Source organism: Dreissena polymorpha, chromosome 7, assembly GCF_020536995.1.
Source record: "Dreissena polymorpha isolate Duluth1 chromosome 7, UMN_Dpol_1.0, whole genome shotgun sequence".
NCBI lineage: Eukaryota > Metazoa > Mollusca > Bivalvia > Myida > Dreissenidae > Dreissena > Dreissena polymorpha.
Genome location: NC_068361.1, coordinates 19,887,773 through 19,895,021, shown reverse-complemented (window position 1 = coordinate 19,895,021; position 7,249 = coordinate 19,887,773).

The window sequence follows — 7,249 nt, the reverse complement described above, 5'->3', positions numbered from 1 at the left end:
AAACAAATATAAATCTAACATTTCTCAAGTTCTAATTGTACACTGTGTTAAATAAATCATGACAGGGTAGTATCAATGGTGACTATACACTCGTATTGTTGTTGACATGTGCACGGCCTTTGTTTCTCTCTTCATGTTTATTCTTTAGATGAAATATGTCTAGAAATTAGTGACAATAACAAAGATAATGAATGGTTTTGAAGTGTAGGATTTACTTCAATGGGGATGAAATAACTCAATCTTCTGACAATGCCCTTGAGACGACCACATGTATAATATAATATATACATGTATACTCATGTATAATAATATGTGGATGTGAATTTAAGAATTGTCTAATATAGACCTATATGTTTTAAACATAGTTTCACTGTTCAAACGTGTCTATCAGGTCTGATCATTTTCTGTATCTTGTACTTACAGAGGGAGTAATCACTTAAAAAACAAGATGGCCACTTCCATGCCAAGACATTTATTTTTTGCTGTTTTATACCTTTTATTGCTTGTATTAATTGTTAAAATGCCGCTCTCTTTCCAGCCAAATCGGCAAGAAAGTGATAAGCGTTTATATCATATTTATATTTGCTCTATATCTTGACTATATTCTACATTTTTTTTTGCTGGTCACAAAATTACAGCTCAGGCTAAGAAAATTTGAAAAACACCTGCTCGGCATGGTCCTCGCCATCTTGTTTGTCAGGTGACTATCCCTCTGAAAATGAAGCAGACACTATTTCAAACATTATGTATCATACTTTATTTTTTCATTTTGTAAGTTTTAAAACTTAAAAACAATTTTCCACTGGTACCAAAGATCATTAATTTTATTTGTTCATTTAGCAAGAACATATGTATTACTGATGTTGTTTTCATTTTGTTTGTGATAGTCATCATTTCATTCCCCAACAAAGTTTGAAGAATCACATGTATATACTGGCAGTTTGTTTTTAAAACTTTTTAAAAAATGTGGCAGGCCAATCAGATAAAAAATGTAAAGGGAATTTTATATCAAATTATTCCAAAAACATCACTGTCTGAAGTCATCAAGTGGTTGGTTGGGTTTTCTAGGTCTGTTTGAATTTCTTGTCTGTTCAACTACTTTAATTGTTGCTGGACACCATTTTCATAAGGAGTAGTAGTTGACAATTTTGTTTCCCCACAGGTGGCCATTTTGTCCATTGAACTTTATATGCCCTCTTACGAAGAAAAGGGGGCATATAGTGATCGCACTGTCCGTCTGTCCGTCTTTCCGTCACACTTTGCGTTTAGGTTTCCAATAATGCTCATAACTTCTATGTGCCTTTAGATATAACCTTCATATTTGGTATGCATGTGTATATGGACAAGGCCTTTCCATACGCACACAAAAATTTACCCCTGTGACCTTGACCTTGAAGTTAGGGTCCGCGTTTAGGTTTCAAATTTGCATTTAGGTTACAAAAAATGCTCATAACTTCTATGTCCCTTGAGATATAACCTTCATATTTGGTATGCATGTGTATATGGACAAAGCCTTCCATATGCGCAAAAACATTTACCCCTGTGACCTTGACCTTGAACTTGGGGTCCGCGGTTAGGTTTCGAATTCTGCGTTTAGGTTCGAAAAATGCTCATAACTTCTATGTCCCTTGAGATATAACCTTCATATTTGGTATGCATGTGTATATGGACAAGGCCTTTCCATACTCACAAAAATTTTTACCACTGTGACCTTGAACTTAGGGTCCGCGTTTAGGTTTCGAAATCTGCGTTTAGGTTTCGAAAAATGAATAACTTCTGTCGAGCGTTTATAGGGGGCATAAGTCATCCTATGGTGACAGCTCTTGTTCTTTCTATTTGCATAAAATGTCTTATGTAAAGGAGCATTTTTTTGCTTCATAAAATGGTCAAACATCTACCGATGTGTCAAAGCAATATGGGGAGGTGTGTGTGTGGGGATGTTTGTCTATATTTCATCTGGACATTATCAAGTTAAGTTATGATTATGGTGAAACAACCTCATGGGCATCTCTTATGTGAAGCAGGTATCAATATGTTCACACACCTATTAAGACCACGTCATATTTACGTCCCCCACTATAGTAGTGGGGGACATATTGTTTTTGCCCTGTCTGTTGGTTGGTTGGTCTGTTGGTTTGCGTCAACTTTAACATTTGCAATAACTTTTGCAATATTGAAGATAGCAACTTGATATTTGGCATGCATATGTATCTCATGGAGCTGCACATTTTCAGTGGTGAAAGGTCAATGTCATCCTTCAAGGTCAAAGGTCAAATATATGGTTCAAAATCGCTCATTTAATGTACACTTTTGCAATATTTCAATATTCAAGATAGCAACTTGATATTTGGCATGCATGTGTATCTCATGGAGCTGCACATTTTGAGTTGTGAAAGGTCAAGGTCATCCTTCAAGGTCAGAGGTCAAATATATGTGGCCGAAATCGCTCATTTTATGACTACTTTTGCAATATTGAAGATAGCAACTTGATATTTGGCATGCATGTGTATCTCATGGAGCTGCACATTTTGAGTGGTGAAAGGTCAAGGTCATCCTTCAAGGTCAAATATATGGGTCAAAATTGCTCATGTAATGTCACTTCTGCAATATTGAAGCTAGCAATTTTATATTTGACATGCATGTGTATCTCATGGAGCTGCACATTTTGAGTGGTGATGGGTCAAGGTCATCCTTCAAGGTCAAACGTCATATACGGGGACATAGTGTTTCACAAACACATCTTGTTTTGAAAGTGTCTCTGAAGATGTAAATTATCATGGTATGTGATAACAAATACAGAAATTGTATGCTTTCCATTGGTTGATAGAGAAATATCAGTGAATTAAAATTGATAATTCACTGGTTCAAACAGTGAAATTAACCATGAAAATTTCACTGTTGTTCTGTGAGATAATCTTTGAAAAAAATGTTTCATCTGATTGGCCTGTCACATGTTGAACTGTGACGTGGTTTCATGACGGTAAGACGTCATTATTTCAGCAAAATACAGAAATTATCATTTTAAATCATAAAGTAAGTTGAAAATTTGTTGAATTTGGTTGATGGAATATCGATTTAAATTCACAAGTCATCATAGAAAAAATATTTTTTCTATGATCACTCGTGAATTTAAATCAATATTTTAACAAATCCAACAAATATCCTCTATATTAACAATCCATTACAACTCCTTGCAGTGTCTGTCATTCTGGTTTTCATATCTAGCAGTGTATTGTGGTCATCATTGTTAAAAAATCATCCTTGGTGGCAAAACTGGCTACGCTAAAAGGTCCCTTTTTTGGTTGTTAGCACATGCTGCATATTACTTCATGCGCTCATCGAGGAGTATTTGTCACTACTATGACATGTCATTTACAAGGTCATCATGACGACACATGTTGATGGATCTGTAAAGTCATCATGACATCACAAGTTCACGAGTTGAGTAGGGCAGTTATTATGTCATCAGATCAATGTATTGTATGGTGTTTATTATGACATGGCCCAATTAGCGTAGGCGTGGTATGATAGCATGGTGTTATTACGTCACCAAGTGTGAACATGGTCTTTCTGTGATTATGTTTAATAACTATTTGACACAAATGGAGGCAAATATCTCTGTCTATTAAAGACTTAATATGTATTCATTTGTGTGTATATTTTCAGCCTAATCATGCAATGACTTTTTCTCCTGCTGTTTGCGTGATGGTCCAGTCAGATATTGACATGGTCGTATATTATAGCTGCGTTTTGAAATGTATAGTAAAGTGTGAATTGATTTTGACATGAAATAATACCAATAAAACAACTGATATTTTATGGTTTATTTGAGTCTTTTTGTTTAATTAGATGCACTGGCTGACCCTGCTTCATACAATCCTACTTTGTTCACACAGCCTCGATATGTTACACAAACTATAATGGGAACAATGGTCCAAAGATGTCAAACATTGACTTCAGGTTGGGTCAGCGGATTGAAATAAAAAAAAATCTGAGTATTTTCGGGTTGGGTCGGATCAAGGTTTAAGTAAATAAATAACAAATAAACACCATTTAATGTGTTCTTTAGCACTTCAGGCATTTGAGTTTTTGCCGAATCGGAAATATAGACCATGAAATTAATGCAGTCAGAAGTAGTACAATGCATTTAATAAACTCTTTAATATTGACTCGTGTAACTATTTTCTTTAGCTCACCGAACAAAAGGTACTCATGTGGAACTTTTGGGATACCGTGATGTCCATCGTACTTCAGTATTTGAGGTGCATGTGTACACTTTTTCTGTTAACGACTTCTCCCTTTGAGCAGTTGTAAGATTAAACAATTACTTGACAGGTGTGATCCTCTGATGCACCTCTTTTTAATTTGTTAAAATTGTTCCAGTCTTTTCATATGTAGGTCGCATGATCAAAAATATTTATTTAAAACATGAAAACTGTACACATCTATAAAAACCAAAAGAGTGAGGGCTTCAATATTTAAAATCATACGATGATGCTCTTTTTTCAAGTTATCCCACGGTCAAAATTGGCTCTGCACTGGGGTAACTTGCTTTCCAGATGAACACACAGTGGAAACTACAAAATTCTTCATCTCTAAAACCACAAGGGTCAGGGCTAAAATTTAGTAGTCATCTTTTAAGTTTCTTCAAATAATGCCCCTGGGGTAAAGACTTGCCACACCTCAGTGGTCACATGATTGGTGTCGCACTGAAGTGCGGCGACTCGTATGTAATACTACAGATATTGATACAGTATGTTTAGTATTAGGTAAAATTGAATTCGTAGCAAAATGAATTCATTAATTCAATACTTGTTTACTTTGCAACATACTATTCCACTTAAAATGATCATCAAAGAACATCAAAGGTGTGCTTTTATTCAATTCATTAATACAATAGTTATAATTGTTTCATTTGTATGATAGTATTCTACTTAAAATTAACATCAAAGAACTTCAAAGCTGTGCTTTTACTCATTTTTTTAATGATCTTAATAAAAGAAAAAAAAATTCAGGCACTTATAAAAACAACCATAAAAAATCATGAATTAATATTTGAATCACTCAGGACACAACTTACAGCATTTTTTTAATCATTAATTATTAAGACACATAAAATGCATTATTACAAATAACTACTTCAAATACATATTTTCATATTATGTAGACGTTTCACCCCAAACATGGGGGGTGAAACGTCTGGGGAGGAAACGTCTTGGAGGGGGGGGACGTCTGCCACCCATTTGGGGGTTATAACACAAAATCATAGATAATGGCTATACCAGTATATTTTTCTATTTTGATTAAAATAATCGGCCAATATATTAATATTTACAGTAGAAAAAAAAATCGTTCCATGTTACTTCATTGAGTGCCTTTTACACTGAAATTCCCGACGCCCTTTGATGCTTTGCATCAATAGTTAACTTGTTTATAATTGCTTTAGATAATGAAATATTAAGTTATAAGTTTTCTTTCATGTTGTAAGAAGGCATGCTTAAACAATGATGTCACGCAGAAAGCTAAAAAACGTGTCGGTAGGTTATGTATTTAAACCGGGCCCTCACATTTTACATTTGTCTCAAAACTCCTCAGATGTTTACAAATGCACAAAAAAGCCTTCTGCTCAAAGTTAACTGGTGATATATATGATGTTGTTTAACACATGATTCAAAATGGCTGATGCAAGGTTGGTTTACATAATTGTATATTTCAGAGTCGCTGTTAGCAATGCTTTACAAACTGCATCAAAAAGATTTGGATGCATTCCGTTATGAACTCGTGTGGGTTATCTCGTTCACATGAGATAGGTATATCGTTACCATGACCTACTTAGTACTTCACACGAGATTTGATTGTCGTTTCCATTATTGACTTTGTACTTCCCACAAGATTGTTAAACCCTTACCATGAACTACGTAGTAATTTACATGAGATAGAAAGGTTGTTAACATGACCAACGTAGTACTTCACATTTGATAGATAGGTCGATACCACGACGGTAAAGTGACGGTAAATAGCACAATTAGAATCTACGATTGTCATGTGGAATATTATATTACTGTATATAGAGAATAACGGGTAACTGCCCAATAGTGTTTGTAGAAATCAGGCTTATAATAAATCATTCGTGCTGAGCCTGATAAGTTACAAATATGTAACCTGTTATTTTGTTAACCATACCTCTCCGTTCCATTTTGAAAGGGATAATGAAAACACAAATCGCTACGACGCTGCATTTTTAACGGGAATGAATATAATAGGGTGACTTTTATTTGTCGAATCAGTTTTGTGCGGGTTTTATTGCCTTTTGTGTCTAAAATATGTTACATCTAGGAACCAAATTGTTTGTTTTGTTAAATCCTTCCCCCACCCCGTGTGGAAAATGGTACCATTTGAAATTAGAAGGCACAAGGTACCTTTTTGCGCCAATAGGGCGAAATTTGACCCTTGTTTTCTAAAATGATGACTTTATAGTTCATTCCGAGTAATATGACCAAACTCCAAACATTGAATGATATGGCAACTTCCTGTTGAACGAATATAAAAATATATGTAGCATTATATTAGGCAGATATCAAAGCAATAGTCTAATACAAATTAACACTTGACGGAGGATGAAAGCGACACACACCTATAAATATACCAATACAAAGTCCACATAGAATGTTTGCTTACAAGATATACTGTCTTAACCGTAAATTTAAATCACTAGTCGAAGTTCGCTTTATGAGCAGTTTGAACATGCCTTATATTCGTACAGCTATATAGGATATATTTGGTATTCAACCTTGAATGAACCATAGGTAAACCAAACTACAATAAATTTGGCCTAATAGTCCGACCTACGAATCTGTTAAACATATACTTATCACTTAAAGGGGCATTTTCACGTTTTTGTAAATTGAAGAAATAAAAATAAATTGTTTCAGAATCGCACATTTTTGCTGTAGTTATGATATTTGTAAGTAATACTGATCATTTACCATGCTCTAAAATATCCATTATTTGCATCTTTCCACGATTTAAAAACCTGAAAATTATAAAGCGTTGCAACGCAAAACGATTGAAAGTATAAAATACCTCACTGATTGTTTGAGCACGAATGGCCAAGTGGTCTCAGCGATAGACTTTTAATCCAGGGTTCAGTGATTCGTGTCGTGCCCAGTTTAGGGTTACTTTTATTTATTTCTTTAATTTTATTATTGTGATTTTACTGGAGCTTTTAGACCCAATGTTAACATTTATC